The sequence below is a fragment of the Sinocyclocheilus grahami genome, unplaced genomic scaffold, assembly GCF_001515645.1.
Source record: "Sinocyclocheilus grahami isolate Dianchi unplaced genomic scaffold, SAMN03320097.WGS_v1.1 scaffold1648.1, whole genome shotgun sequence".
Taxonomy (NCBI): Eukaryota; Metazoa; Chordata; class Actinopteri; order Cypriniformes; family Cyprinidae; genus Sinocyclocheilus; species Sinocyclocheilus grahami.
Window position 1 is genome coordinate 271,370 of NW_015506827.1, and position 7,926 is coordinate 279,295.

The 7,926-nt window shown below is 39.6% G+C and overlaps 1 pseudogene; it reads left to right on the top strand.

Annotated features, from left to right (window-relative positions):
* Positions 1–729: 729 nt before the first annotated feature.
* LOC107571771 (PAXIP1-associated glutamate-rich protein 1-like) lies at positions 730–3,965 on the top strand (annotated as a pseudogene).
* Positions 3,966–7,926: the final 3,961 nt, after the last annotated feature.

Genomic DNA, 7,926 nt, shown 5'->3' on the forward strand with positions numbered 1-7,926 from the left:
GATGCCCACCCCCTGCTTCTACATCACTGCACGTTTAGCCCCGCCCACTGATTCTACATCCCTGCACGTTTAGCCCCGCCCACTGATTCTACATCTCTGCCTGTTTAGCCCCGCCCACTGATTCTACATCTCTGCCTGTTTAGCCCCGCCCTGCTGTTCAGTGCCAAGCTGTGGAGAAACAGTGTTTGCATTGCTTTTCCTTCTGATCCCAATGTTGTTTATTTTTAATGAACATCCAGATCGCGTTAGTAAGAACTCTGTCTTTCGTTCACATCATTTCACCGTGGATTCGTTTACGAACAAAACACAATTTGACACAGGATTTTCAGAAAGATTGAAACTAAAAGCCGATACTGAGGCTATATTGGATCTGTCGCAACACAAGTGTGCATAACTGTTTTCATTACGTGATCACTATTGCTTTGACTGTTAAACAGATGGTTTGATATGAGTATTTATGCATTTTTGAGCTAAATCTCAGCAGCGTCCGTCTGTGAAGGCTGTAGCTGTCAATCACACACAACTATTAGCCAATCACAGCAGGGGGCGTTTACTTCCGAGTCTACAATTCAAAAACAGGACAGAACATAGCCTATTACTGATGTAAAGATATTGATAACATTATAAGTGGACCTCAGAGAACAGTACGAAATAAAATAAAATAAAACAAAGGCAGTTCATGACCTCTTTAAAGTATTCCGCGGGAAAACACTGGCTGTGTGTCTGTCCTTCGAGCGCGCGGTGGCGCTGTGGGCGGATCCGCTCATCCGGGTGCTGAGGCGAGTGACGTCAGAGCGCCGAGATCAACAACAGCGCTGAATGAGTGTAATAACGAATAGAGTATTATTCTCTGAAATAATAATCTTACTCTGATGCTTCTTATTATCCCGCGCAGCTGTTTAGAAGAGTAGTGGGAAAACAGCTGTAAGTTTGCCTCCTCCCCTTCATTTCTGTGCATTATTAATAACCATACTGAATGTTTCTGAAAGATGCTCAGCGAGCCGCAGCTGTTCTGGAGCTGATGCACACTACATGGACAAAAGTATTGGCACCCTTCTAACGAGCAGGTCTGACTACTTCAGGCAGTTCCACGAGTTCAGCTCTTAATGTTGCAGCATATGATGCTATTCTAGGGAATTGTGTGCTTCTAACAGTTTGCACAGGACTCTTTTCTATTCTAACACAATGCCTCTGTGTGTAAGACAAGGTTCAGAGAGAAATGATTGATTGAGTCAGTGTGGAAGAACTTTAAATGCAGATCTCCAGCTAAACACTGATGGCGTGTACATATGGATGCATTCAGTTTAGACACTTCCAAATCTGTTGCAGCAGAGTGGAAATACATGAATTATGTTGCCACAGTGTTGGAAGTGCCTTTCTCTGTTCTAAAGAAGGGGTGTCCCAATGCTTTTGTCCATATGTATGTACAAGTGATGAGGTTTTGGCTCAAAATCTGCATTTAAAATAAAATATACACAGAAGCATCGTTGTGTTAGAATAGAAAAGAGTCCTGTGCAAACTGTTAGAAGCACACAATTCCCTAGAATAGCATCATATGCTGCAACATTAAGAGCTGAACTCGTGGAACTGCCTGAAGTAGTCAGACCTGCTCGTTAGAAGGGTGCCAATACTTTTGTCCATGTAGTGTGTGTAGAAGTCAGCCGTTTGAGCTGTGCTCCCCGCAGGAGAGGCGATGCAGGAGGCGCTGGGAGTCCGTGAGGAGGAGAAAACTGCGGGAAAACTGGAAGAAAAGGAGCCAGAAAGAAGCGAGGAGATGCATGAAGATGCTACAGCAGAGGACGACACAAGTACGCACTCCACACCTGTCTGTGACACGTGGTTAATTAATATTACTCAGTGCTTTAAGGTATAATTACACTGTAACAAGGACACCTTAAGATAAAGTGCAACCCATGTATTTAGTAATTAAATGACGTGATTCCGTTACATGTGACTAGTTACTCCCCACTCTGAATGTGTGCGATGCAGAAGCGGAGGAGGACGGAGAGATGAGCGGAGACTGGGAGATCCCGTACAGTGACGAGGAGATGGAGGAGCCCAGGAGCTGGATGCCTCCGCCCCACGAGATCAAGCGGCTCTACCAGATCCTGGCTAAAGGAGAACCGCTGGAGCTGAAGTGGGAGCCGCTTCCACGCCGACCTCCGACCCCTGCACGCACGCCCTCGCCTGAGAGAGACGGAGACGCCTCGCAGGAGCCGCAGGAGGACCAGCGCAAGTCCGTCAGATATACGCTGATATACATCTCACATCATTCTGCATTCTTCATGTGTCTCAAAGCTCTTCTGCTCACAGAGGATGCATTTATTAGATCAAAAACACAGTCAAAACAGTCAAATATTACTAGAATCTAAAACAGCTGTGTTCTATGTGAATCTCTGTTAAGCTGTAATGTATTTCTGTGATGCGCAGCTGTATTTTCAGCATCATTCCTCCAGTCTTCAGTGTCACATGATCTTCAGAAATCAGTATAATATGCTGATTATTAGAAACACTTCTGATTATTATCACGTAATATTTTGTGGAAACCCTACCACTCAAAAGATTTTTCTAAAAGAAATGAGTACTTGTATTCAGCAGGGACACGTTACATTGATCAAAAGTGACATTAAAGACATTTATAATGTTACAGAAGATTTATATGTAAAAAAATAAAAGCTTTCTAATCATCAAAGAATGCTGCAAAAAATAGATCACAAAAATATCAAGCAGTACATCTGTTTGAGTAGTGATATGATGAACCGTGATTAATAATTGAGCAGCTATTAACTAATAGCAGCAGATCAGCATATTATACTGATTTCTGAAGATCATGTGACACTGAAGACTGGAGGAATGATGCTGAAAATACAGCTGCGCATCACAGAAATACATTACAGTCTAACAGAGATTCACATAGAAAACAGCTGTTTTAGATTCTAATAATATTTCAGTTTTTAACTATATTTGTGATCAAATAAATGCAGCCTTGGTGAGCAGAAGAGACTTAAAATTGTAACTCTATAATTACGTATATAAACCCCGTTTCTGTGCATATATTGTACATGGTTACATTAAATGATAATGTGATGTAAATATGTATTGATTATTGCTACGCTCTGCAGGGCTCTCAGTCCAACTGAATTTGATTTCGACGAGGAACAGACGACGACTCCCAAGAACTCTTTTCTGAGCCGCCGCAGGACTCCAGGTATAACGCGGCTGTTCTCCGCAGGTGTGTGCCGATCTGGTGAGTGATGCTGAGCTGTGTTCTGCAGGATCCTCGGCTCGCTCCGCGGTCAGGCGCGAGGCCCGGCTGGACAAGGTGCTGTCGGACATGAAGCGGCACAGGAGGATGGAGGGGCAGATTCTGCGCCCGGGTCGTTCAAGAGCGCTAAAGAGCGGCCCGCCGGCGCGGAGAAGCCCTCATCACCCGAGAGCCAGCGCGAGCGAGACCGGGACCCCAGCACCGTCTTCAGTCCCCGGCAGAGGAGATACTGACCAGCACACCCCAAATCATCACTGTTCATTTCACATCAGACACTGATATACTGATGCCCTCTTTTTTTATTCCGGTGTTTTTCTATGTGAATAAATAAGTGTATTGCCTAGCTGCTGGTTCCTGCTGTTTTATAAATGATACTAAGCTCTTCAGAATTGTAGGAAAAGTTTCATGTGATTATAATAAAACCAACTGAACCCTAAAAGGAGCGATGTATCCTGGGGGAGCTGTGGAGAGAAGCAGGGAAAGTGTAGGTCTCATTTCTTGGTTTCGTGTTGAAAGGTTGTGAATATTTAGATGAGGTGAGTTAGTTTCTACATTCTGTGTTTGGCTCACAGGCAGCATTTAAACCTGCACGGCCGGCTGTCGTGGGAAAAACGTTGATCTAGTTCATATTTGCACATGTTGGAGGGGACTTACCTGTTTAAAAAGCTGTTGTTCAGCATCAGATTATTAGCTTTACAGTGACATTTTATGAATTAAATGCTTACATTTTTTGTAATCTGTCTCTAAATGTTTGTATCTCAGGGGATACATTGCCCTTTTAGGGGTATAAAGCAAGATATTAAAACATATATATATATATATATAGACTGAGATTTTGTGGCTTGTGTTTTATAAAAACACATTTTTGTAATCTTGACAAAACACATATCGTTGGAAAAGTCTGACAGTCAAGGTTCTATATTTGGTGACTGTTTTGTAATAGCAGTGATATTGTGACAGAAAATGATAGATTTGTGACAGAAAACTGCATCAAATAATTCAAAAGAGTTGGTGATTTTTGGTATAGCACCCAAACTAAATCTCACAGGAACCACTATTTTTGTGATATCAACTTCAAATTTGGAACATAACTTGGTTAGACATATGGCTTTGATTTTATAGCCATTTTAAAGTGCAACATACTTTATATAATATGTTATATATAAATAAAAAATAGAGTATTACATTATCTTCACCGTAAACTTACAATTCTATAACTTTTTTATACTTTATTTTATTTAATTTTGAAATGCTTTCACTTCAGCAATAATCTGCTTTGTGTCTTCTTTAAAGAGAGACCAAGCGTAGGTCTGTATTCCAGAGCGTTCAGGAATTACATCCATGTTGTTACAAGCATTGATAAACATTGTTCTGATTACAGGGAATTTATTCCTCCAAAGATCAAAATCAAACATTAAAATAAGTCACGTTTTGAAAATAAATAAATAAATCATGAAATTGTATTATTTGAGTCCCAATAAGGTGAAACATAGCAATACATTTATTTTCTGATGTCTCTTTATGGTTCTGCCCTTTTTAGGGTTAAAGGGATAGTTCAGCCAAAAATGTAAATTCTGTCATTAATTACTCGCCCTCGTGTCGTTCCAAACCCGTAAGACCTTCGTTCATCTTCAGACACAAATGAAGATATTTCTGATGATCCTGCAGAGACAGCAACACAACCGTAATGTTCTCCGGTCCAGAAACATAGCAAGGACATCAGTAAAACAGTCCGTGCGACACTAGTGGCTCAACCGTAATGTTACCAAGCTACGAGAATACTTTTTGTGCACAGAGAAAACAAAAATAACGGCTTTATTCAAAGATTCTCCATGAGCTGCACCTTGTTTACGAGCATCGTGATGCTCTCGATAATGGCGGAGGAGAAGAATTGTTGAATAAAGCCGTTATTTTAGTTTTCTTTGTGCACAAAAAGTATTCTCGTAGCTTCGTAACGTCATTCAACCCGACCGATCGTGTTGTGAACGTATCACTACGCCTCTAAAACGCCAGAGTGAAGCGGACCAGGACCAAATATATCGTTTTCTTCTTTGGTGCGGATCAAATGAACCAAGAGAACCTGAAGTTACTGCGATTCTATTTTCTCAGTAACGCAAGTTTATATCTTTGAATTTGAAGTTTACGTTTCACAACTTTTATCCTTTTTTCGTCTCAGAATTGTAAGATTTAAGCTAAAAATTCAGAGGAAAAATGTCAGCATTGTGAGATGTAAACTCCAAATTACGGGGAAAAAGATTTTGATCAGAATGAATGCAGATGTAAACTCCCATTTCCTGATTTAAAAAAGGCAGAACTGGGAAATTAAACTTCCCAGAAAAAAGGGAGAACAAGAACTTTCTCAGAATTGCCAGATTTAAGAGAAAAAGTGAGAATTGTGAGATGTAAACAAAAAGTGAGAATTGGTGCAAATGTGATGTAAAGCTGCAATAGTGAGGAAAAAAGTTGCAATGACCTTTTGATATTTTTATTCTAACAAGCTTCCACACAAACGTGTTCATGAGCCACTGTGATCTGATTTGTGAGCAAACAGCTTCTGAATGATTCATTAGCAAACTGCTCTGAGTTTCAACAATCCTCATCGGAGCACATTATAGAGGCTTCACGAGGGACAAACGCATGCGGAGTCATAAACCCAATTCAGCACAGTGCACAGTTTGCACCTGCTTTTTCCTTACATAGATTTCAGATCAGCATACAGTCATTTCAGGGTTAAGTAAGCTTCAAAAACAGGCCTTTGCACCGTTATTCACTCCTGTTTGATTCGTGGTGCGGTCGAACCTGCAAGCACAGACTGAATTCATCTGCAAATGAATCCTTGATTTCTGACGAGACAGAGCTCAGATCGTTTGAGCGAGCCATTAACAAAAACCTGAGACTGACAGGCTAAACAGAATTAAATATCTTCCCACAAACACAACAAATAACGCTTAGGAACTGTGTTATGACTTCAGCGACAACTAAATGAATAAAGTGCAAATAAATGTCACATTACTTCATAAAGCATCGCGTGTGTTTAAACGGAGGAAACTCTGACCGAAGCGAAGAGTAAAAGAGGAAGAACAGGAGTTTCCACAGAGATCATGTCCCTTTAAACATACGCAGGGTTTCAGGAGGTTATATTAGAGATATTGAAAAGCTAACTACAAATGTTAAACAATTTTTGTGGTAAAAGTGCGTTTAAAGCCACCTTAGCCACTCTTCTTCTGTGGAAAGTAGACGTTAGGTCAAATGTGCCAGCTTCTGTTTTGCATCCAAACGGAGAGTGATTTGTGTAGGGTTATTATCCTTGACCAAAACTAAAACCATGAAAAATATATATTTTTTGATTCCTGAAATAAAGAAATAAAAATTATTACACATTTCATTAAAAAAAAAAAAAAAAATTCTAAACTTTAAAATTTAAATGGAAAATATATAATAAAACAATGAGAATAGCATCTCAATGATACTAAAGTAACACTGGTCTTGTGTAAGGAGTGGTGTGTGGTAACTGCTGTAATTTTAGCAAATCTCAAAATTAAGATCCATTTTCATACTCTACATTATAATCTCATGATGCCTAAATTCACTTTTAGCATTAAAAAGATTGATTTTAGTCTTTAGTGTTTCATTTTTATTTATTTAGACAAAACAGAATAGAAATATAAAATGGGCCACTTATCAGTTATCTGCTGTAAGATTGAAATAATTGTTGGCTTATCGTACCGGCCTAGATTTTAATATACTTACACTACCATTTAACGGTCATTAAGATTTGTTAATGTTTTTCAACAAGGTCTCTTCTGCTCATCAAGAATGCATTTATTTGATCACAAATACAGTAAAAACAGTGAGATATTATTATAATGTAAACCAGCTGTGTTCTGTGTGAATCTCTGTTAAACTGTAATGTATTTCTGTGATGCGCAGCTGTATTTTCAGCATCATTCCTCCAGTCTTCAGTGTCACATGATCTTCAGAAATCAGTATAATATGCTGATCTGCTGCTCCAGAAACAAACAAATCACATCCACTCTCATATTGTGGAAGAGAGCAGCTGAGACGTTCTACCTAACATCTCAAATTTGTGTTTCACAAATAAAGTAAAATAAAACAGCATCTAAACGACACGAGGGTGGCTATTTTCGTTCTGGGTGAACTGTCCCTTTAAAGCTCTCAGCTGACCTCCACAGAGACTAAAGCTCATTATAGACCAGTGCTAAATATAATAATCCAGGACTTTTCTATGAACGATGCAACACTACACTGAGTTAGTGACATTCTGACTAAGGCCAGTCACAGTTTATATGCAAACACACGACACCAACTGCAACTCAGTATGCATACCGTAAAAAATCTTTTTTAATGCTTAATATTGAACATAAGAGTAAGATTGGAAGCCAGCTCCAGCAGCGGTCCGGGCTAATCTAACAGCACACGGTTATGTGCAACACTGTGTTTATGGCTTGGATGAACCGTACACATATGATCACACTACTGATGGATTCATCTTCAGGAGGATAAGTGATGATCATCTCAGATCAAACACGCCACGATTACGCCATTTCCTTTTAATAGTCAAAATTACAAAATGATATCATCTACAAAATAATAACATATCTATGATCATGGTAAGCATCAACATTTTGTTTTGCTGTTTA